This window comes from Phyllobates terribilis, unplaced genomic scaffold (genome assembly GCF_046119375.1).
Source record: "Phyllobates terribilis strain yellow unplaced genomic scaffold, ASM4611937v1 Scaffold_49__1_contigs__length_9717188, whole genome shotgun sequence".
Taxonomy (NCBI): domain Eukaryota; kingdom Metazoa; phylum Chordata; class Amphibia; order Anura; family Dendrobatidae; genus Phyllobates; species Phyllobates terribilis.
This window is the reverse complement of record NW_027362809.1, coordinates 1,721,501-1,747,159: the sequence shown is the minus strand read 5'-3', so window position 1 is coordinate 1,747,159 and position 25,659 is coordinate 1,721,501. Positions and strand designations below refer to the sequence as shown.

The 25,659-nt window shown below is 44.3% G+C and overlaps 1 protein-coding gene across 1 annotated transcript in view; it reads right to left on the bottom strand.

Annotated features, from left to right (window-relative positions):
* LOC141191618 (uncharacterized) overlaps positions 1-25,659 on the bottom strand; it is a 302,307-nt gene that overhangs the window by 42,929 nt on the left and 233,719 nt on the right. The gene's annotated exons all lie outside the window — the stretch shown is intronic.

Genomic DNA, 25,659 nt, shown 5'->3' with positions numbered 1-25,659 from the left:
GCGGCTCAGTCGACTCCGTGCACCAGTGAGGAACCGAGCAGAGGGACCAGGTGCTACTCCAGGTCAGACCCCGGACACAGCTGTTGACCCACACTGGGGAATGCAGGAACAGGCAGGTTAGGCTGACATGCAGATAGGTGGGTATTGGCAGGCATGGCTGGTATGCAGACAGGTGGGTTTTGGCAAGCACGGCTGCTATGCAGACAGGTGGGTACTGGCAAGCACGGCTGGTATCCAGACAGGTGGGTACTGGCAAGCACGGCTGGTATGCAGACAGGTGGTTACTGGCAAGCATGGCTGGTATGCAGACAGGTGGTTACTGGCAAGCACGGCTAGACTGCAGACAGGGAGGTACTGGCAAGCACGGCTGGAGTGCAGACAGGGAGGTACTGGCAAGCTCGGCTGGCGTGCAGACAGGTGGATACTAGCAGGTTGGAGCGCAGGCTGGATAGGGTCCAGTACAGACTGGGATACAGGAACAGAGCCGCAGATGCGGTAGACAAGCAGAGTAAAGCGAAACCGCCGGAGCGGTGGACAAGGCAGAGCAGAGCGAAACCGCAGGTGCGGTGGACAAGGTAGCAGATCTGGTGAAGAAGAAGAAGAAACTGCTGACTGTCCTGAAAATATGGGGACTGGACACCCCTTGTACCTTAGCAGTCCCCTAGGATACACCATGCAGGATCTCCAGACCTGAGCGGGCACTAGATCTCTTGGCTCTGGACGACCTGTGAGTAAACCAGTCAGCACCTGGAATGTGAACTTCTTCATGTGTAATGCTCCAATCTGGAGCTTAATTTGTACAGACATATTTTGACTGTTTCTGCGTAGGGCTCGTCCTTCCGCTGACAATGCCCAAACTGACTTCTGGAGTTTTCGGACTGGAATCAAACACTGACTCTTCAAGGCTTTAAGCCCGAAACTTCCGGTTAATCCGAGGCTTTCACTTGCCATGGAGACAGTCATGGTCATCTGTGGAGAGGAAACACTAACGCCAAGGGCAGCCTCTCCTACAGGCCTAATGTCTTGGGATTCCCCAACCTTCGCTGGACAAAGACCGTCAGGGGGTCCCAAACAACTGCAGAGGGACCGCAATCCAATTTTGTGACTGAGTTCCGGCCTCTGCTTAGCCTGATGAACATGGTCAACCTTCATGGATTCAGTGCGGATAGCTGCCTCTACGGGCTTGGGAACAGGAGGTCTTTGGGAGGACAGAACCTGGCGTGATGGTTTACCTCTATGCCTTGCACGTCTGGACTGCCTCTTGAGGTTGGGAAGAGAAGTATTCTGTGGAGCATAGTTATCCTGTGTGGATTCTGGGTGGGCAGCTGTCTCTTCGGGCTGGAGAACTGGTAGGCTACCTACACACATTACTCATTGGGGCTGCTCCGGGATATTGGGAAGGGAAGCTTTAGCAGAGGCTTCAGGATTAGGGTCATCGAAGACCATTAGAAAGGCCACCAGGAAGGCCTGCAGGTCAGAGATGATAGGATCCCATGCTTCCCATAGGGGGGCGATCTATTTCAAGGCATCACCCGCTAGGTAGGACATCATAAATGCTACTTTAACCCGATCGGTAGGAAAATAGTGAGAATAGAACTTGAAATGCAGCATGCATTGCTCCACAAACACACGGCTTCGTTTTGGATCCCCATAGTACCGTGGCAGATCCGCAGGAACGAGTGTTGATAGCTCCATTTGGGCTGGTGCGTAAATCGCCTGGACCTCAGCTTGTGGAAAATTTTTTTCTTGGTGCACGTATTCGCCAGACAAGGATTCAAATGTCTCTGAGAGCGAAGGGCCGTGGGGCTCAACGGGAACCATGGCATGAGAAAACTGTTATGCACACGCCCGGACTGACTGGCGTGTGCGTGATTAGTGATCCCACTGTACCATGGGTACCATGAGTGCCTGGAGGGGCGTAACTAAGTATCAACCCGATCCGACCAAGGTCGCACGGCGGCTCAGTCGACTCCGTGCACCAGGGAGGAACCGAGCAGAGGGACCAGGTGCTACTCCAGGTCAGACCCCGGACATGGCTGTTGACCCACACCGGGGAATGCAGTACAGGCAGGTTAGGCTGGCATACAGACAGGTGGGTATTGGCAAACACGGCTGGTATGCAGACAGGTGGGTACTGGCAAGCACGGCTGGTATGCAGACAGGTGGGTACTGGCAAGCACGGCTGGTATGCAGACAGGTGATTACTGGCAAGCATGGCTGGTATGCAGACAGGTGGTTACTGGCAAGCACGGCTGGTATGCAGACAGGTGGGTACTGGCAAGCTCGGCTGGAATGCAGACAGGGAGGTACTGGCAAGCATGGCTGGAGTGCAGGCAGGGAGGTACTGGCAGGCACGGCTGGTGTGCAGACAGGTGGACACTAGCAGGTTGGAGCGTAGGTTGGATAGGGTCCAGTACAGATTGGGATACAAGAACAGAGCCGCAGATGCGGTAGAGAAGCAGAGTAAAGCAAAACTGCCGGAGCAGTGGACAAGGCAGAGCAGAGAGAAACCGCCGGAGTGGTGGACAAGGCAGAGCAGAGCGAAACCGCTGGTGCGGTGAGAAAGTAGAGCAGAGCGAAACCGCAGGTGCAGTGGACAAGGTAGAGCAAAGTGAAACCGCTGGAGCGGTGGACAAGGTAGAGCAGAGCGAAACCGCCGGAGCGGTGGACAAGGCAGAGCAGAGAGAAACCGCAGGTGCGGTGAGCAAACTGAGCATAGCGAAACCGCAGGTGCGGTGGACAAGGTAGAGCAGAGCGACACCGCCGGAGTGGTGGACAAGGTAGAGCAGAACAGGGCAGAAGGTGCAGGCAGAGAGGACAGGGCTCTGTTCACATGGAACAGACTGGAAAATACAGGAAGATGCTTAGAACACAGGAGGTAGATACGGAGGAAGGGAAAAGGGACAAGCAGAACCAGATACACACAAGGTACTTACAATGAAGTAGCTAGTGGACTCTAAACTCACAAACAGAAGTACAGAGACAACGAGTTGGAGTTAGGTGCAGGTTCAGACACTGCAGGAAAAGTGAAGGTACGGACATAGAGAGAAACAGGTAACAGGTTAGGAGACAGTTCAGACAAGAACTGACACTGGAACGAGATACAGGAACGAGCCTGGGTACTCAGCCCCCAGGAAGGCAGAAACAAACTAGAAGTCACAGGTAACAGTCCTGGGTATACAGCCCCCAGGGTGGCGGAAACAGACTAGCAGTCACAGATACAGGTAACAGAATCAGACAAGATGCAGAACAGGACCTGGCAACTCAGAGGCAAGGAGCACACTGATTGTTAGTGTTGCTCAGGCACCTCCTTCTGGGTGGGGGGGTTTAAATATCCAGTGACTCACAGCAATAGGCTGGGTACGCTTTAGGAGTGCGCCCACAGCAGCTATAAGAATCAGAAAGTAACTGGGCCACCGCCCTAAGCAATCAGACAAGACACATGCACACAGCATGTACTGGAGCAAGGTTTGCAGGCTGGACTGATCTGTAAGATTGCGGTCTTGTATGGTGAGAGGTGGTGCACTATGCAAGCACTGACGAGTGACTCTGACAAGTGATTCTGACGAGTGATTTTGACAAGTGATTTTGACGAGTGATTCTGACAAGTGATTTTGATGAATGATTCTGACGAGTGATTCTGACGAATGATTCTGATGAATGATTCTGAAGAGTGATTCTGAAGAGTGATTCTGACGAATGATTCTGAAGAGTGATTCTGAAGAGTGATTCTGACGAATGATTCTGACGAGTGATTCTGACAACTGATTCTGAGGAGTGATTCTGACAAGTGATTTTGACGAATGATTCTGACGAGTGATTTTGACGAGTGACTTTTACAACTGTAATAATAATAATAATAATAATAATATTAAAAAAAAAAAGTACCTGTTCGCTGATGGGACTTGAACACAAAAGTCTATGTCCCAAAGCCAGCGCACTAACCACTAAGCTATTAACTTAGCTGTAAAAACCTATGAGTTCTATTTGGTTATATGATTTTCAGTGCAAACTTGTCTAAAACTTATTGGGACTTATGCAGAGACTGCAAGCAAGCCAAATTCAAATCATGTTTGATTCTGATGTGTGAGTCTGATGTGTGACTTTCTTCAAACATCAGAATCATAATGACTTTTAGTCACCCTGAGTATTTTCATGGTTAATCTCATAAGACAAGAAAAGCTGCCAGCTACAATCACTTGACTGGATAGTTCAATGGTAAGGCAACAGTCTCTGAAACTACTTTGTCAGAGATCAAATCCTGACAGGCATAAGATTTTTTTTATTTTAATTATTCCTATTAAGCACACAAACTACAGGGGTGTTTTACTTTTAATATCTGACGTTCTGATTGTCATCCTGACGTGTTAAGAGTTTCGGACACGCTGTCTATTTGTATGGTAAATTACATAGCCAAACTAAATTGGGAGGCAAGAATTTACTACATATCTATTTCCAAGTGACTTTATATTTGCATAACTTCTTAAAGGGGTCTAATGATAAAATGTTTTTATTGTAAATTTTTATTTCCATCCACCCAAGTACTGGCTGCAAACTCCCAATTTACTTTTGCTATCTAATTTACCATGCAAATAGACAGCGTGTCCGAAACTCTTAACACATCAGGATGACAATCAAAACGTCAGATATTAAAAGTAAAACACCCCTGTAGTTTGTGTGCTAAATAGGCATAATTAAAAAAAAAATAAAAATCTTATTCCTGTCAGGATTTCAACTCTGACAAAGTAGTTTCAGAGGCTGATGCCTTACCATTGCACTATCAAGTCAAGTGATAGTAGCTGCCAGCTTTTCTTGTCTTATAAGATTAACCATGAAAATACTCAGGGTGAATAAAAGTCATTATGATTCTGATGTTTGAAGAAAGTCACACATCAGACTCACACATCAGAATCAAACATCATTTGAATGTGGCTGGCTTGCAGTCTGTGCATAAGTCCTAATGAGTTTTAGACAAGTTTGCACTGAAAATCATATAACCAAATAGAACTCATAGGTTTTTACAGCTAAGTTAATAGCTTATTGGTTAGTGTGCTGGCTTTGGAACACAGACTTTTGGGTTCAAGTCCTATTAGCGAACAGGTACTGTTTTTTTTATTATTATTATTACAGTTGTAAAAGTCACTCGTCAGAATCACTCGCCAGAGTCACTCGTCAGAATCATTCGTCAAAATCACTTGTCAGAGTCACTCGTCGGAGTCACTCATCAGAATCACTTATCAGAGTCACTCGTCAGAATCATTCGTCAAAATCACTTGTCAGAGTCACTCATCAGAATCACTTGTCAGAGTCACTCGTCAGAATCATTCGTCAAAATCACTTGTCAGTCACTTGTCAAAATCATTCGTCAAAATCACTCGTTAGAATCACTTGTCAAAATCATTTGACAGAATCACTTGTCAGAATTACGTGTCAGAATCACTTGTCAGAATCACTTGTCAGACAGGGTATTTAGCCTCAAACTGACATCATTCTGATGTTTGATTTTGATATCTGATCATGTCCTAAAATGGACACTGTAACAGAGACATATGTGAGGGGTGATGAGCGGTGTAAAGAGGAGATTCCTACATATGACTACACAGGTGAGTAGTAACCACTAAATGCAAAGAAGTCGCTGATTCTTCTCTTGGAAATATATATATGATGCGCCACATCAAAGGTAATTTGTATCTAATAAAATATAAGCTGGGTGACAGTTCTTTGTAAAACAACAACGATAAAGGATAAGACAAAATTACTTGGAGGGTGAGGGCTTTTTAGCTCCTTTACTTTAACCGGACAAAACCATCGGTCTGGAGGGATTTTTATACCATATAGATGTTTTTTTAGACTTAGATGCTTTTTAAAAACAAATAACATAAATAATGATGTAAATATGTAAGGCGCTTTCATGAATCTCCAGTTGATTGACAATTGAGATCAGAAGCAAATATTTAGCTCTTTTGTTCAGAACGGAACATGCATTATGGTTGTAGCTTTATTTTCTCCCATTCGATTAAAACTTGTGAACATTCGTCTTTTTTCATTCGTATTAACTATGTAAATATGTCAGATATTATTATTGTGCGATAACATGGAGATATATAGGCAAACAACAGAAGATTCCTAGGAGGATGGAAGGTCAGTGCCATGGGTGTCGAGAACGCTGCTCACCTTCCTTCTGCTGCAGATTTACTTCTGTTGAATCTGCTCAAAATATTCATCTGAAAGAGATTAAATGCTGGAAATATCTTCTGGTTTATCCAGCCTCAGAAAGCCTTTAATAATTAATAATAATAATAATTTTTATTTATATAGCGCCAGCATATTCCGCAGCACTGTACAATTAAGCGGGGACATGTACAGATACTAAATTCAATACAATTTAAGGACAGTTTAAACAGTTACATCAGGAGTGAGGTCCCTGCTCGCAAGCTTACATTCTACAAGGAAATGGTGGACACACTGGGTGAAAAGTGATTTGTTATTTCAGGTCAGGCAATTATAATAAATAGGGATATTCATGTAAAGCTGTATGATCCGGTCATCAGCCCATATGTTTAAGTGCAATACTCAAGTATTGAGTGCAGTTATCTTGTGCATGGAGAGTGTGGAGACAGATGAAGAGAAGGGAACAGATTCTGAATGATATTTAGAAGGAGGGAACAGGGGAAAGTTAATTTACTGAGTAGTTAAGGTGGTAGGATTGTTTAAAGAGATGGGTTTTTAAGGCGTGCTTTAAGACATCAGGGCTAGGCATCAGTCGGTTCCTCTGGGGTAGATTCCAGAGAACTAGCGCAGCATGGTAGAAGTCTTGGAGACGGAGATGCGAGGTTCTGATTATGGGGGATGTTAGTCTTAGGTCATTTCTAGAACGGAGGGCACGTGTAGGGCGATAGATAGAGACGAGAGAGGAGATATAAGACGGTGCAGAACTGTGGAGAGCTTTGTGGGTGAGAGCGATGATTTTATATTGGACCCTGTAGTCAATGGGCAACCAGTGTAATGACTGCCACAAGATGGAGGCATCGGTGAAATGACTGGACAGAAATACGACCCTGGCTGCCGCATTCAGGACGGATTAGAGAGGAGAAAGTTTGGTAAGAGGGAGACCGATCAGAAGAGAGTTGCAGTAGTCCAAACGAGAGTGAATCAGAGCGACTGTAAGACTTTTAGCAGTTTCCGAAGGGGTCGGATTCTGGAGATGTTTTTAAGATGCAGTTGACAAGAGCGAGTGAGTGATCGGATATAGGGAGAAAAGGAAAGGTTAGTGTCGAATATGACCCCAAGGCATCGGGCGTGCTGCTTGGGAGTTATGGTTGAACCCTCCAAGGTAATTTCGATGTGAGGTAGAGTTGGGTTAGTAGAGGGGAGAAACACAAAAAGGTCAGTTTTGGTGAGATTCAGTTTAAAATAGAGAGAGGACATGATGTTAGAGACAGCAGACAGACAATCCTTGATATTTTGTATTAGGGTAGGGGTGATGTTAGGGGGAGAAGTGTATAATTGGGTGTCATCAGCATAGAGATGATAATGAAACCCAAATCTGCTGATAGTTTGTCCAATAGGGGCAGTGTATAGAGTTAAGAGGAGGGGGCCTCTTCTCTCTGTACGTCTGTTTAAAGGGGGCTTTTAAACAGATGTATAGTGGGGAGAATAAGTATTTGATACACTACTAATTTTGCAAGTTTTCCCACCTACAAAGAATGGAGAGGTCTGTAATTTTTATCATAGGTATACTTCACCTGTGAGAGACAGAATCTAAAAATAAAAACCAGAAAATCACATTGTATGATTTTTAAACAATTAAATTGCATTTTGTTGCATAAAACAAGTATTTGATCACCTACCAATAAGCTAGAATTCTGGCTCTCACAGACCTGTTAGTTTTTCTTTATGAAACTGCGCTCATTACCTGTATTAACTGCAGCTGTTTGAACTCATTACCTGTATAAAAGACACCTGTCCACACACTCAACCAATCACACTCCAACCTCACCACCATGGCCAAGAATAAAGAGCAGTCTAAGGACACCAGGGACAAAATTTTAGATCTGCACAAGGCTGGGATGGGCTACAGGACAATAGGCAAGCAGCTTGGTGAGAAGGCAACAACTGTGGGTACAATTATTAGAAAATGGAAGAAACACAAGATGCCTTTCAATATTCCTTGATCTGGGCCTCCATACAAGATCTCGCCTCATGGGGTAAGAATGATTTTGAGAAAGGTCAGGAATCAGCTCAGAACTACAAGGGAGGACGTGATCAATGACCTGAAGAGAGCTGGGACCACAGTCTGAAACATTACCGTTAATAACACACTACGCCATCATGGATTAAAATCCTGCAGGCCATGCAAGATCCCCCTGCACATGCCAGCACATGTCTGGGAAACATCATTCTTTGGGGGTGCTTTTCTGCAGAGGGGACAGGACAACTGCACCGTATTGAAGGGAGGATGGATGGGGTTATGTATCGTGAGATTTTAGCCGACAACCTCCTTTGCTCAGTAAAAGCATTGAAGATGGGACGTGGTTGGGTCTGCCAGCATGACTTGATCTGAAACACACAGCCAGGGCAACTATGGAGTGGCTCCGTAAGAAACATTTCAATGTCCTGGAGTGTCCTAACCAGTCTCCAGACCTGAACTCAATATAAAATCTTTGGAGGGAGCTGAAACTCATGTTGCCCAGCGACAGCCCCGAAACCAGAAAGATCTGGAGAAAATCTGAATGGAGGAGGGGGCCACAATCCCCGCTGCAGTGTGTGCAAACCTGGCCAAGAATTACAGGAAACGTCTGACCTCTGTAATTGCAAACAAAGGTTTCTGTACCAAATATTAAGTTCTGTTTTTCTATTGTATCAAATACTTATTTCATGTAATAAAATGCTAATTAATTATGTAAAAATCATACAATGTGATTTTCTGGATTTTTTTTTATATTCTGTCTCTCACAGGTGAAGTGTACCTGGGAAATACAAGGAGGCCTTGTGTAGTAAGGTTGTAAGTCCATACTCTCAGTTTTGCACCGATTACCGCTGACCAATTCTTATTATTCTCTCTTTTCATGTTGTGTACATTATAATATTTAAGCCATATGACAAGAGCCTTGGGGCAGGGCCTTCATAACCCTTATCCCTTTTGCTGTATGAGGAGAAATTACTGGAAACCTCCGAGTATAGACCACTACTTTCAGAATGAGTTCCATCATTTAGACTGAATATAATTAGTTTGTCTCCTCTCTTTGTGTTATCCAGCAAACAAATGCAGGACAATTGTGACCTCTCTGAGCACAGGAGCGGCAGTTCAGTTTATTCAATAGTTTCATTAGGAAAGAAAATCCTCAGCTCTCACCGAATGTTGCAAATTATCCATTATTTTTTTAGTTAAAAGCCAGGAGTCGATTATAAGGGAAGGAAATATATGAAAAGTCCCCTTTTTATCCACTCCTAACTTTTTCTACATTCCCTTTTACAATTTTCCACTGAGGATTTAACTAGAAAAGACTGACGACGGCCAGCACTGATATATGAACCTACGAAAATAGTTTTGATTCATGAAAAATAAACTGCAGGAAAGTAGCATGAGGCGAAGTGTCATCTTCTGTTTTTGTTTTAAAGCCTACTGTTAGATTGTGGTCAGCGTTGCATCACTGTTTTTGTTAAAAAGCTAATTTTTCTGTATGCTTTGTAGTTTGGATGAAAACTTTTACATATTAAGGTTCTAAAATATCAGTAGCAGAGGCGTAGCTAGGGGTTTTGGTTCAGGGGGGGCGAAACTTCTGAGTAGGCCCCTAACCAGGTAATCCTGATTATAACTATGGTGGCGCACCCTAATAGTGGATGTAGGAGAACCTCAGCAGGTGACAGCGCTGTTACTAAAAATAATCTCTGCACTGATATTACCACCATATGGTGACATATATTGATAGATGCCAGTCCTGCAGAACATATAAGAGATCACAGTACAGTTATATATGGTGACTTACAGCTGACGTTCTTTCTGATTAAATTGTTCACTTTTCTCGTCTTTTCCATCTGGTCCAGACTGACACGACGACTTCTTCATCCAGGACTCAGAGTCTCAGGTCTGCAGAGATCACAACAAAGATACATTTGACTCCTTACATTTCAGGCACCGTCCCCCATCTATTCCGAACCTGCACAAACACCTCTTCCTGCTGATACCCCAATACTGAACCGCTGCTGCTGTATGTGTCCCTATAACTGCACCTACTGTGTGCTCTCTAGATGGTAAAACAAACCTCTAAAATATAGTAATGCTGTATGCAAGTGCCCTAGAAAACATTGCCAACATTTTGCCCCTAGAATGTTATAGTGCCCTCTGTGTGCCCCTCTCACTGTTATAATAACCTGAGTTCCCCTATAACGATAAGTGCCCACTTAAGATTTAATAATGTCCTGAGTCTCCCCCCATATACAGCCCCCTCTACACAGTATGATGCTCTCTTATACACAGTATAATTCCCCCTTACTGTATAGTACCCCCCACAGTATACTGACATCTTAGCAGCCTCCAAACTGATGTCTCCAACACTGTATGATGGCCCCCACACTGTGCAAAGACCCAACATTATCTCCCACACTGTATGATGGCCCCCACACTGTGCAAAGACCCCACATGTATGACCCAAATGTAATCCTCACACTGTATAAATAGCCCACATATAGTATAATGCCCCTCCCATAGGCAAAGTCTGTAGTATAATGTTCCCCCTCATAGGCAGAGTCTGTAGTATAATGTCCACCCCCCCATAGGCAGAGTCTGTAGTATAATCCCCCCCCCTCATAGGCCGAGTCTGTGGTATAATGTTTCTCCCCCCACCCCATAGGCAGAGTCTGTAGTATAATGTTCCCCCTCATGGGCAGAGTCTGTAGTATAATGTTCCCCCTCATAGGCAGAGTCTGTAGTATAATGTCCCCCCCTCATAGGCAGAGTCTGTAGTATAATGTTCCCCCTCATAGACAGAGTCTGTAGTATAATGTCCCCCCCCCATAGGCAGAGTCGGTAGTATAATTCCCCCCCCCCCTCATAGGCCGAGTCTGTGGTATAAAGTTTCTCCCCCCACCCCATAGGCAGAGTATGTAGTATAATGTCGCCCCCCTCTCACCCCCCGGCAAAAAATGACTAAGCAAATACTCACCTCTCCTCCTCGTTCCTTCACTGCTCCGAGTGCCGCTCCTGGCACGCACATCTTCAGAACAGCTGCCGGACGCCAAGTGATGAAGTCACTGATGTCAGACGCAGAGGGGACTGATGAGAGAGGGAGCATCGCGAGAGGGAACCATATACATGTTTGGAATGGGGAAAATGTTTTGACTGGAAATCAAAATTTATTCAACATAAGAGAAGTCACACAGGGGAGAAGACAATTTGTTGTGAAGATTGTGAGAAATGTTTTAGCGAAAGATCTTTTCTTTTTAGAGAAGCAACACAGGAGCAAAAACGTTTTCATTCTCACAATGTGGAAAATGCTTTAAATAGAAATGAGGCCTTGTAAAACATAAGAGAAGTCACACAGGGGAGAAGCCGTATTCATGTTCAGAATGTGATAAATGCTATAGTGATAAATCAAGTCTTGTGAGTAGTGTTGAGAAATATCGGGCATCGACCGATATTCGCTGTATCGGAGTTCCGATACTGAGTTCCGATACTTTTACAATATCGAATACCGGAATCGGAAGTTCCCATAATGCCTGCCCTCTGCAGTGTCTCTGAAGGATGACAAGCTGGATGGCAGCGCTCAGCTGCGATCCAGCCTGTCATCAGAATGCCATCCCAGCGTGAGAGAATTCTCCTGCTCAAGCGCTGACATTACATTATCTCCCTTACATTACAATTAAATGGAATAGCAGGAATTCATAATTTTTAAGACGTTAATGCCACAGCCATGGCGGTTGTGGCATTACAGTGGTTGCCCAAATCGATGGGAACAGTGCTCACAGTGAAACATGAAAAGCCGGCAATTCATCAGCGGCATATACAGGTACCCGACAATTTAGAACAGAAAGAATAGAGCTTCACACATAGATTAGATAGATAGAAACATGTTAGTCACATCTACTATATAATTGTCTTATCCCGTCTGTCTGTCTGTCTTTCTGTATGTCTGTCTGTCTGTCTGTCCTGGAAATCCCGGGTCGCTGATTGGTCTGGCCGCGTCCAATCAGCGATGCGGCATTTCTGAAAAACATGGCGGCCGTTAGCTGCTCATGTGTGGCACGGAGGTCAGCGGCGATGCAGCTGGGAGATGCAGCCGGCTACTCACAGCATAAGTCCCCCGACCGCAGGCGCCGCTGACCTACATGCGGCTATCATCGGGAGATCAGCGGCTATGGCCGCTTATCTCCCGAGGACAAGTGTGACGCCGATTCCCCTCCCCTCCTCTCCTCTCCTCTCCCCTCCACTCTCCTCCCGTCCCTCCCCCCGCTCGATCAGGACCCCGGCACCCGGCGTCATACTTACCCCTCCCCTCCCCTCCTCTCCCCTCCCCTCTCCTCTCCCCTCCCCTCTCTTCCCGTCCCTCCCCCAGCTCGATCAGGGCCCCGCCACCAGGCGTCATACTTACCCCTCCCCTCCCCTCCCCTCTCCTCTCCTCCCCCCTCCCCTCTCCTCCCGTCCCTCCCCCCACTCGATCAGGACCCCGACACCGGCGTCATACTTACCCCTCCCCATGCCTCCGCAGCAGCTCCTGTGTCTTCCGCTGATGCTCTGTGATGTCTCAGGTCAGAGGGCGCGGTGACGTCTTTACACCGCGTGCGCTCTCTCCTGACCGGTCACAGCGCACAGCGTCAACATGTGGGCTACGCTGGAGTCCAGAGAAGCAGCTGAGAAGGGAGGTGAGTATTGGATTTTTTTTTGTTTGTTTAGGGCCATAGGGGACCTGCATGGGGCACTATGGGGGGATGGATATACAGGGGATATGACTTCCTGCATGGGGCATTATATGGGGGGGAGAGGTGAAATCCTACATGGGGCATTATATGGGGGGAGAGGTGACATCCTACATGGGGCATTATATGGGAGAGAGGTGACATCCTGCATGGGGCATTATATGGGGGGAGAGGTCACATCCTGCATGGGCCATTATATGGGGGAGAGGTGACATCCTGCATGGGACATTATATGGGGGGAGAGGTCACATCCTGCATGGGGCATTATATGGGGGGAGAGGTGACATCCTACATGGGGCATTATATGGGTGAGAGGTGACATCCTGCATGGGACATTATATGGGGGGAGAGGTCACATCCTGCATGGGGCATTTTATGGGGGGAGAGGTGACATCCTACATGGGGCATTATATGGGGGAGAGGTGACACCCTGCATGGGGCATTATATGGGGGAGAGGTCACATCCTGCATGGGGTATTATATGGAGGGAGAGGTCACATCCTACATGGGGCATTATATGGGGGAGAGGTCACATCCTGCATGGGGCATTATATGGGGGGAGAGGTCACATCCTACATGGGGCATTATATGGGGGAGAGGTGACATCCTGCATGGGGCATTATATGCGGGGATGTGACATCCTGCATTGGGTATTATATACGGGGGATGTGACTTCCTGCATGGGGCATTATAAAGGAGGGTCGGGAGACATATGCTAGAATACCCGATGCGTTAGAATCGGGCCACCATCTAGTATATAATAAGTACAATGACAGTGTTGCTTACTGTACTTGTCATTTAGTGTAAAGGATTTATTTAAAAAAATATTAGTGTTTTCGTGCACCGTCTCTTTAAAAAAGCCGGCCGGCAATTCAGCAGCGGTACCCAACAATTTAGAACAGAAAGATAGAGCATCACACATAGATTAGATAGATAGAAACATGTCAGTCACATATATAAGAAGTACAGTGATAGTGTTGGTTATTGTACTTGTCATTTAGTGTTAAAATAAAAGATTTATTAAAAAAAAAAAAATTGGCGTGAGGTTCCCCCATAATTATAGTCTCTAGCGGAGGTTAAGCAGACAGCTGGGGCAGATGTTTGAAGCCTGGGAAGGGGGTAATACCCACGGAGCTTCCCAGGCTACTAATATCAGCCCCCAGCTAAATACCTAGTCTTTACTAGCTATTAAAATGGGGGACCCCCCCAAAAAATGACGTGGTGTCCCCCATATTTTAATAGCTAGCAAAGGCTAGGCAGACAGCTGGGGGCTGATATTAATAGCCCAGGAAGGGTGCCATAAATATTGGCCCCCTCCCAGGCTAGAAACACCAGCCGTCAGCCGCCCCAGAAATGGCGCATCCATAGGATGCACCAATTCTGGCACTTAGCCTCGCTCTTCCCACTGCCCTGTAGTGGTGGCAGTGGGGTAATAGGGCTGGGGTTGATGTCAGCTTATAATGCCAGCTGACATCAAGCCCAAGTTAGTAATGGAGAGGCGTCTATAAGACACCCCCATTACTAACCGCTTAGTCAAAGTTAAAAAAAAAACACAAACACCCAGAATAAAGTCCTTTAATTGAAATAAACACACAATTCTTTATTGTTCTAAATTAAACCATACTTACCGTCACGCCCATTCCAGCTGAAGCCAACGATCTCCTGCAATAAAAGTAAAATAATAAAGCAACATCATCCTTACCTTTCCATGGTTCCCACGACGGCTACAGCTCTGCTACATCGAGATGACAGGCTGGACCGCAGCAGAAAGCTGCCATCCAGCCTGTCATCCCGCAGATACTGAGAAGCGCAGGCATGCTTGCGCTCCTCAGTGTCTGGCTGTGACGGCATCCAGATGAGCCGACAATGAACTCAGCTCACCTCATGCACGTCACTGACAGTGTGGGAGAATTCTCCTGTGCATGCAGTGAGCGTGAGAGAATTCTCCTGCTGAAGCGCTGAGCGCAGGAGAATTTTCCCACGCTGTCAGTGACGTGCATGAGGTGAGCTGAGTTCATTGGACATGACCTCGGCTCATCTGGATGCCGTCACAGCCTGACACTGAGGAGCGCAAGCAAGCCTGCACTTCTCAGTGTCTGCGGGATGACAGGCTGGATGGCAGCTTTCTGCTGCGGTCCAGCCTGTCATCTCGATGTAGCAGAGCTGGAGCTGTCGTGGGAACCATGGAAAGGTAAGGATGATGTTGCTTTATTATTTTACTTTTATTGCAGGAGATCGTTGGCTTCAGCTGGAATGGGCGTGACGGTAAGTATGGTTTAATTTAGAACAATAAAGAATTGTGTGTTTATTTCAATTAAAGGACTTTATTCTGGGTGTTTGTGTTTTTTTTTTAACTTTGACTATGGGGTTAGTAATGGGGGTGTCTTATAGACGCCTCTCCATTACTAACCTGGGTTTGATGTCAGCTGGCATTATAAGCTGACATCAACCCCAGCCCTATTACCCCACTGCCACCGCTACAGGGCAGTGGGAAGAGCGAGGCTAAGAGCCAGAATTGGCGCATCCTATGGATGCGCCATTTCTGGGGCGGCTGACGGCTGGTGTTTCTAGCCTGGGAGGGGGCCAATATTCATGGCACCCTTCCTGGGCTATTAATATCAGCCCCCAGCTGTCTGCCTAGCCTTTGCTAGCTATTAAAATAGGGGGGACCCCACGTCATTTTTTTTGGGGGTCCCCCATTTTAATAGCTAGTAAAGGCTAGGTATTCAGCTGGGGGCTGATATTAGTAGCCTGGGAAGCTCCGTGGGTATTACCCCCTTCCCAGGCTTCAAACATCTGCCCCAGCCGTCTGCTTAACCTCCGCTAGAGACTAAAATTACGGGGAACCCCACGCCAATTTTTTTTTAAATAAATCCTTTATTTTAACACTAAATGACAAGTACAGTAACCAACACTGTCACTGTACTTCTTATATATGTGACTGACATGTTTCTATCTATCTAATCTATGTGTGATGTTCTATTCTTTCTGTTCTAAATTGTCGGGTACCACTGCTGAATTGCCAGCCGGCTTTTTTAAAGAGACGGTGCATGAAAACACTAATATTTTTTTAAATAAATCCTTTAACACTAAATGACAAGTACAGTAAGCAACACTGTCACTGTACGTATTATATATGTGACTGACATGTTTCTATCTATCTAATCTATGTGTGAAGCTCTATTCTTTCTGTTCTAAATTGTCGGGTACCGGTGTATGCCGCTGATGAATTGCCGGCTTTTCATGTTTCACTGTGAGCACTGTTCCCATCGATTTGGGCAACCACCTCCCCCAATACATTCTACATTATTGTTAGTTGTTTTCCTTCATGTAGAATTAACCTACAAGGAAAGAAAGGGTTTATTTTCATTCCGATATTTGTGTCCCATTGACTTGCATTGGTTTCCGGTATCGGAATCAGCGATATCCGATACCTTTTGAGTATCGGCCAATCCAATCCGATCCGATATTTCCTGATATCGGAAGGTATCGCTCAACACTACTTGTGAGACATCAGTGAATTCACACCGGGGCAAAGCCGCATTCATATTCAGAATGTGGGAAATGCTATAGTGATAAATCAAGTCTTGTGAGACATCAGTGGATTCACACAGGGGAGAAGCTGTATTCATGTTCAGAATGTGGGAAACTTTATAATAATAAAACACATCTTGCCACACATCAGTGGTGAAGCCATTTTCATGTTCAGAGTGTGGGGCATTTTTTACTGATAAATCATCTCTTGTTAACCATCAAAGCGTTCATACAGGATCAATGCCATATTCATGTTCAGAATATGGGAAATGTTTTATTAATAAATCAAATTTTGTTAGACATCAGTGGGTTCACAAGGAGGTGAAGCCGTTTACATGTTCAGAATGTGGGAAATGTTTTAGTCAGAAGTTGTAAGACATCAAAGAACTCACACAGGGGAGAAGCCATTTTCATGCAATAATGTCAGAAATATCTTACCAAGAAATCAAGTCTTAGGGTATGTGCTCACGTAGCGTTTTACAAGCGTATATGCTGCGGAATTTCCGCAGCATAAACGCTTGGGAAAAGCTTGGTAATCCGCCCCCCATGGTCCCCAATGACAAGCCGCAATGTCAATGCCCATGCTGCGGATTTTTCCGCAGCGTTTATGCTGCGCTCAAAAATCCGCAGCATGTCCATTAATTTGGCGGACACGCAGCGTAATCGCCGCCATTGACTTGCATTGAAACGCATAATATCCGTGTCAGTACATTTGTACACACGGATATTATGCGTTTCTATGTGCGGATGGTACCCAAGTCTGGAGGAGAGGAGACTCTCATCCAGACCTGGGTACCATAGAAACTGTAAAAAAAAGAATTTAAAATAAAAAATAAAGTTTATACTCACCTTCCGGTGTCCTCCCGGTGTTTTGTCTGCTCCTTCCGGTGTCTTTCACTGCTCGCGCTGTTGTGAAGGACCTGCCATGACATCACCGAGTCATGTGACCCATCACATGGCTCAATGACGTCACCACTGCGAGCATTGCAAGAGACCGAACGCAGCAGAGATAACACCGGGAAGACACGGGAAGGTGAGTATAATCTTTTTTTATTTTTTACCATTCTATTCTTTTTTTTAACTATTACTTGGTCACACTATATAAATCCATGCCGGTTGCATGGATTTATATAGTGTGAACAAGTTGTCAAGCACTTTCCAAGTGATGCTAAAATCGCTTGGAAAAGCGCTTGATAACCCGCATGCAGAAATGCATGCAAAGACGCTTGACAAACGCTTCTACCTGGCGGGAAAAACGCATGTAAAAAATGTTTTTCCTGCCAGGGAGAAGCGTAAAAAATATGCAGCATTTATGCATCGTGGGCACATAGCCTTAATAACTATTAAAAAACTCAAATATATCAGAGAAAACTTTCATCTACCCTATTCGGAGAGTGTTTTAATCAAAGCCAGCTCTAATTCTGCATCAGAAATCTTTTATCGGAAAACATTTCCAATTCCTGAATGTTTTACTCACAAATCAAATCTCCATTAAAAATAAATGGATTCATTCAGTGACAGCATTTTTTCAAGCTGTTTTATGTATTAAAATGATAATAGACATTCAATTTACAGTCAAAATAAATCATTGATGAGATAGGAAAAGATATAACATTGGTCAAGAACTTAAAGGGTTGTCCCCTTTCAGAAAATCCTCGTCCCATGCTGCCGTTTGTTATAAAATAACCATACACTCTTCACTCACCTTCTCTGGGTCCAACACTGAGTTTCTGGCTCTGCTCCCGGTGACCAGTATTGAATGCTGCGTTGACTTCATGGCAAAAGTGTGGCACCCAATCAGTGAGCTCAGCGACTCTGCACGTGTAGACTGAGCCCGCCCCATTCAGAGTTTCTGAGTTCTCTGATTGGCCGCCGCGCTGTCGACGTGGGGTCAGCACCGCAGCCAATACCAGACACCAGGAACAGGGGTAAAGACTTAGCGCTGGATCCTGGGACGGTGAGTAACGAGTGGTTGGTTATTTTATAACAAACTTCAGTTGGAGACGAAGATTTTCTAAAAGGGGATAACCCCTATAAAAATGTATATAAAAAAGTATTTGCCTTTTTGTAGTTTCTTTCAGTTTTATTTTTTTTGTCACATGTAAATGTTTGTGATCATCCAACTATTTTTACCATAAAATAAAGTTTAAACAAGTAACTACAAAATGCAGCTTCTAATTGATCATTCCATTTACTGAAGTTCAAAGATTTATACAAACCCTATAGATCCACCTTGTAAAAAAAGAATAATTGCTTTTCTAAACAAATAATTGGTCGTGCCATCCTCTACAGTAACAGATGCAAACCATTAGCTTGCGATAACCTGTAACCTGTGATGAGTTTTTTTACATCAATGTGGAGGAATTTTGGACACTTGCAGAATTGTTTTTATTCGGCTACATTGGAAGGTTCTCAAGCATAAACTGCCCGTTGAAAGTCTTACCACAGAATCTCAATGAAGTTCAAGTTAGGACTTTGACTAAGGCAATCCAACACCTTAGTTTTGTTTCTTTTTAGCCATTCAGAGAGAGACCAATTTCTGTGAATTTGTGATAGGGTTCAGAATACATGTTTCTGTCAATTCTGGTAACTCGACCACTTCTTGTAGAAGCAGCTCCACACCATCACAGTACCTCATTTGTCTCATTTTCTCCAGGTGTTCTCTGTTCTGGAGATTGCTACTTAACTGAGCTGTCTGCCATTGATCCCTGCCAGATGTAGTTTGTGCTTCCTGGTGAGTGTTTGCCTGGTTCTGTTCTGCTGAGTTCTGATCTTCCGCTGCCTGACCCTTTGTTATGACTATCCCTTCGTCTTGTCCTTTTGCCTTGATCCGCTCTCTCCTGGTATTTTGACCCCGGACCATTACCTGACTTATGTCTTTATCTATTCCCTATGGTTTTCTATGTGCTCTCTTGGTATTGACCCCGCAACGTCTGACTTCTCTGCCTCACGGTCTGTCCACAAGTAGTGACTAGTGTCACAAAACCTTTATGTTCTTTTTGGTCAGCCACGTTTTGCAACTCTCCCATGCAATTTCTGCCCATCTTTCTTATTGTGAAATTAAGGACATTTTACATTAACTGAGGAGAGAAACGAGGCCTTTAGTTCTTTAGACGTTCATCTTGGTTCTTTTGTGACATTCTGGATAAGTTCTAGGTGAAATTTTGGTAGGTTGGATCCTCCAAGGAAAATTCAACATGGTTCCAAATTTTTTTTCCATCTCACTCTCACTTTAATTCACTAGAATCCCCAGGGGCGGGCTGGGCCGGGTGGCAGAGGGCCAATTGCCTCCCCAGGCCGGTCCTCTAGCAGCGGTTTTGGGCCGCCCGGCTGTCAGCCATCGCCTCAGCCGGGCGACCCAAACTGTGCCGCCTGACTGCAATACTGCCGCGGCCACTCTCCTCTACGTGCACCCTCCCATCAGGGTGCGCGGCCTGATGGGAGGGCGCGCCGCCTGACAGGAGCTGCGGCGCTAGTGAAAGGGGGATGGCTCGTGGGCCCACAGGTAAGTAGGGATCAGCGCTGGAATGGCAGAGGTGAGTATTTATTTATTTTTTTAATCTGGGACTAATATACAATACACTATGCAGGGCCATATATACAATACCGAGCACTTTTCAGGGACATATATACAGTACAGAGCAATATGCGGGACCCTGTATACAGTACGGTGTCCAGAGCCCAAATCCAACGGGCTTCCAATTGTGCCAAACGTTGACTCCTCTTTCCACCTCTAGCAGTATTTGTAAGTAAATCTATACCCCGCACTTTAAGAAGTGTGCTGTCACAGTCATGATGTAATTGAAAGTGATGGGGAATGGTCCTAAGCGTCACTTAGGGCCATATATATAGTACGGAGAACTATGCAGGGCCATATATACAATATGGAGCACTATGCGGGGCCATATATATAGAACGGAGCACTATGCAGGGCCATATATACAGTACGGAGCACTATGCAGGGCCATATATATAGAACGGAGCACTATGCAGGGCCATATATACAGTACAGAGCACTATGCAGGGCCATATATATAGTACGGAGCACTATGCAGGGCCATATATATAGTACGGAGAACTATGCAGGGCCATATATACAGTATGGAGCACTATGCAGGGCCATATATATAGTACAGAGAACTATGCAGGGCCATATATATAGTACGGAGAACTATGCAGGGCCATATATACAGTACGGAGCACTATGCAGGGCCATATATATAGTAAGGAGAACTATGCAGGGCCATATATACAGTATGGAGCACTATGCAGGGCCATATATATAGTAAGGAGAACTATGCAGGGCCATATATACAGTACGGAGCACTATGCAGGGCCATATATATAGTACAGAGAACTATGCAGGGCCATATATATAGTACGGAGAACTATGCAGGGCCATATATACAGTACGGAGCACTATACAGGGCCATATATATAGTAAGGAGAACTATGCAGGGCCATATATACAGTACGGAGCACTATGCAGGGCCATATATATAGTAAGGAGAATTATGCAGGGCCATATATACAGTACGAAGCACTATGCTGGGCCATATATATAGAACGGAGAACTATACAGGGCCATATATACAGTACGGAGAACTATGCAGGGCCATATATATAGTACAGAGCACTATGCAGGGCCATATATATAGTACAGAGCACTATGCAGGGCCATATATATAGTACGGAGAACTATACAGGGCCATGTATATAGAACGGAGCACTATGCAGGGCCATATATATAGAACGGAGAACTATGCAGGACCATATATACAGTACAGAGCACTATGCAGGGCCATGTATACAGTACAGAGAACTATGCTGGGCCATATATATAGTACGGAGAACTATGCGGGGCCATATATACAGTACGGAGCGCTATGCGGGGCCATATATATAGAACGGAGCGCTATGCGGGGCCATATATATAGAACAGAGCACTATGCGGGGCCATGTATACAGTACGGAGCAATATGCAGGGCCATATATATAATACGCAGTACTATGCAGGGCCATATATACAGTACGGAGCACTATGCAGGGCCCTATATACAGTATGAAGCATTATGCAGGGCCATATATACAATACGGAGCACTATGCAGGGCCATATATATAGTACGGAGCACTATGCAGGGCCATATATACAGTACAGAGCACTATGCGGGGCCCTATATACAGTATGAAGCACTATGCAGGGCCATATATACAATACTGAGCACTATGCAGGGCCATATATACAGTACGGAGCACTATGCAGGACCATATATACAGTATGAAGCACTATACAGGGCCATATGTACAGTACGGAGCACTATGCAGGGCCATATATACAGTACGGAGCTCTATGCGGGGCCATATATACAGTACGGAGCACTATGCAGGGCCATATATACAGTACGGAGCACTATGCAGGGCCATATATACAGTACGGAGCACTATGCAGGGCCATATATACAGTACGGAGCACTATGCAAGGCAATATATACAGTATGGAGCACTATGCAGGGCCATATATACAGTACAGAGCACTATGCAGGACCATATATACAGTATGAAGCACTATACAGGGCCATATGTACAGTACGGAGCACTATGCAGGGCCATATATACAGTACGGAGCTCTATGCGGGGCCATATATACAGTACGGAGCACTATGCAGGGCCATATATACAGTACGGAGCTCTATGCGGGGCCATATATACAGTACGGAGCACTATGCAGGGCCATATATACAGTACGGAGCACTATGCAAGGCAATATATACAGTACGGAGCACTATGCAGGGCCATATATACAGTACGGAGCACCATGTAGAGCCATATATACAGTACGGAACTCTATGCGGGGCCCTGTATACAGTATGAAGCACTATGCAGGGCCATATATACAATACGGAGCACTATGCTGGGCCATATATACAGTACGGAGCACTATGTGGGGCCCTGTATACAGTACGGAGTAAATTTACTCAGCCTCAGAGCCAAAACCTCGGCCAATATTTTGATGTCTGTGGGTAGTAAAAATATTGGCCTATAAGAATCAGGTACAAGTGGATCCTTTTTTGGCTTCATGAAATGAGCTTGGTAAGCTATTGGCATCAGCAGCTTCATGGAAAGTGTGTAATACAAGGAAATTCACTCGAATGAGGCTCTGAATATTCTGTAACAACTCTTACTATGACAAAGCAATCTGATCTAAACAGATGCAATATGCACCTCAGTATATGGAGCTTCGAACAAGCCAGGATGCATTGAGGTAGAAGCTGTTGTAGCGTTTACCCTCCGTTTGCGACTTCCATCCATTGGTAAGGGACACAGCAGAAATTGAGTCCTTTTTCGGCAACAGGGTAATTGGCAATCACAGTTTCTGGATCTAACACCACCAGACTTCTTCCTTTTGGGGGATGCTCAAAGGAAGTTTATCAGAACTAGTCTTGCACTTCAGAAGTTTTGAAGGAAAATATCCAACGTGAAGTTACTGCTATACCCCCGATATTCTTGCCGATGCCTTCAGGAACATGGAACGCAACTTTGAAATGTGTCTGGCGGAAAACGAGTATCACTTCCAGCATGGCAAATGACGCAACCAATTATACATACGTCATGGTATATAGTATATTTTATTTTATTCAGATTACTTAATCTTAATGGAAATTACAACAGAATACATTGTTCTACATATTTTCAAAAGTTGTCAGGTTCATTTATGAAATGAGCCATTTGTTAATGATTTTGACCTCCTGAATTCAAATCTCACAATGAGAATTTTTAGTTGTCTCTTGTTTCTATGACATCAAAGAGTTTTCCTTTTACTGCTACATATAATGAAAGCTTAAAAGTTTCAGTACTTTGAAACATTATTATTTTTGCAAATATAAAAATGCAGAATATTTTGCTATGCCAATCTTCTGATATTTATGTAGAGGAAACTTAGCAACAATTCAAATAACTAAAACCTGTCTAAACACTATTGCGAATTATTGAGAGTTGCAGAAATTGCACTACAACATTTGCTCCTCAGTCAGTGACCACTCTTTCTTGCTTGTCTCTTGTACTCCTACACTGGATCATCTCTTACAATTGTATAACAGTAATCTGCAAGCATTGATGGCTTCCATTTTTCTTGATATCTTTCCTCCATAGCCGTAATATCTTGGTGAAATCTCTCACAGTGCTCTTCATTCACTGCTCCACAGTTTGGTGGAAAAAAGTCTAGATGCGAATGTAAGAAATTAATCTTTAAGGGCATGTTATAGCCAAGATCATTATATGTTTTGAGGAGAATTTCTCCCAATTTTTCATAGTTATCTACTCTGGAGTTTCCCAAAAAATTAGTTACCACTAATGTGAATGCTACCCATGCAGTCTTTTCATTGCCCTGCAATGGACAAACTGCTCATCTTGAAGAAGCTTAAGAATCTGAGGTCCAATAAAGAGTCCTTCCTTTATCTTTGCTTCTCTCAACCTTAGAAATGTATCAATGAGATACTTTTATGCTTTTGCATTTTTATCTATTGCCTTTACAAAGTTCTTCATTAGGCCCAACGTAATATGCAATGGTGGCAACAAAATCTTATCTAGGTCAAGAAGTGCTGGATGCAGGACATTTTTACTCCCTGGCTGAAGTGACTGTTGGAAAGGCAAGTCTTTTATTGTAGTGATATTCTCTTGCACAACTATTTCACTCAGAAAGAAGCAGTACTTTGTGTATCCAACCTGGAGACAAAGTTAGAGGGAAACCACCTTTAAGTCACCACAGAGGGGCTGCAAATGTTGGTCATAGTTCAGGCACCTCAACAGCTGTTTCATGTTGTTATAGGTTTCTTTCATGTGGACTGCATAACCTAATGGAATTGAAGGTAGCGGATGTTTTGGACGTTCGATGAAGAGCCTCCACTCCTCTGAATTATGACTTATCTTCAGAGCTTCCATTAAACTGTTCATGTTGTTACATAGACTGAAAAAAGATAATTAGCTCATATCACCTGATACTCACAGGAATCCCAGGCTCACGGATTAGTGTCCAGCATACACTTGCAAGGATATATAAGGAAGATAAAATCCGGTGCCACATGCGATAAATCCTTTTATTCCAAAATTAAAAATCACAACATGTCACTAGGAGGGGAACAACTGGACGCGTTTCGACGACACAGCCCCTTATTCATCAGTATCTTTTTATTTGCTAGTGTTTGTCTGAGAACGACGCTTACCACATATATGGCAGCCTCAGGCCACAGGAGATTGCAGAAGGCATCCGATCTCATTTCCTATGCTGTGGCTGCCATAGCAGTAGGGGAGTAAGGCACCATTTAATTGTATTATCACTGTATGCTCCAAAATGATACATAGCACTTCAATAACACTTGAAAGTTCACCAGTCTGTGACATAAAATGTCAAAGACAAAGAAAAGCTATATGATTATAATAAAATTTTAATTTTATTAAATTACATAATAAAAATTATAAAAGTGCAGACCATTAGATTGTGACTTTATCAGATTAGTAATATGCAGAAGTATATGTAAAATAAGAAAGAATTAATAAATTCTTAAATGCTAGTGCAATATATTATCCCTATATCTTAATAATTACCCGCAGTTTATATATCATTATTTAACCACTATTCCTATTTCATCACAGTTAAGCACCGCATAGGATCCTTATCAGGTAAACTTATTTCACTTGAATGAACATAGGGAATAGTAAATTTGTATACAAGTCAGTCCCCTTTTCCCCCGACGCGCGTTTCAGCGCTCTGGCTTCTTCCTTGCGGGCGTGTCTTAAGTGGGGGGCATGGCCTGGTTAAATATGTCACTGGACCAATCAGCTACAGATACGTTTTTACTCAATCAGCCATAGAAAATGGCATCTGACGTCATGAAGTGGGTGGTGTCGTTGGCGCATAACACTCCTGTGCCGCCCTATAAGGAAGTGATCTCCTTCATGTGCGAGGTGAACCACAAGCAGGATATGCTAGTGGTTACTATGATACGCACTGAGTTTGGTCTATGAGGTCCTCAGGAGACGCATGCGCACTACCGCCCATTATTACTTAGATGGTTCTCTGCGCTGTTTTTATATATGTTTGGATATTGAAGGGAGTAGTAGGGGGAAATAAAATAATTATATGTAGGAAAATGTTTGTATTACCAAAATAATCCAGACTATTTAGTATTTTTTGAATACTATATATGTGTTCA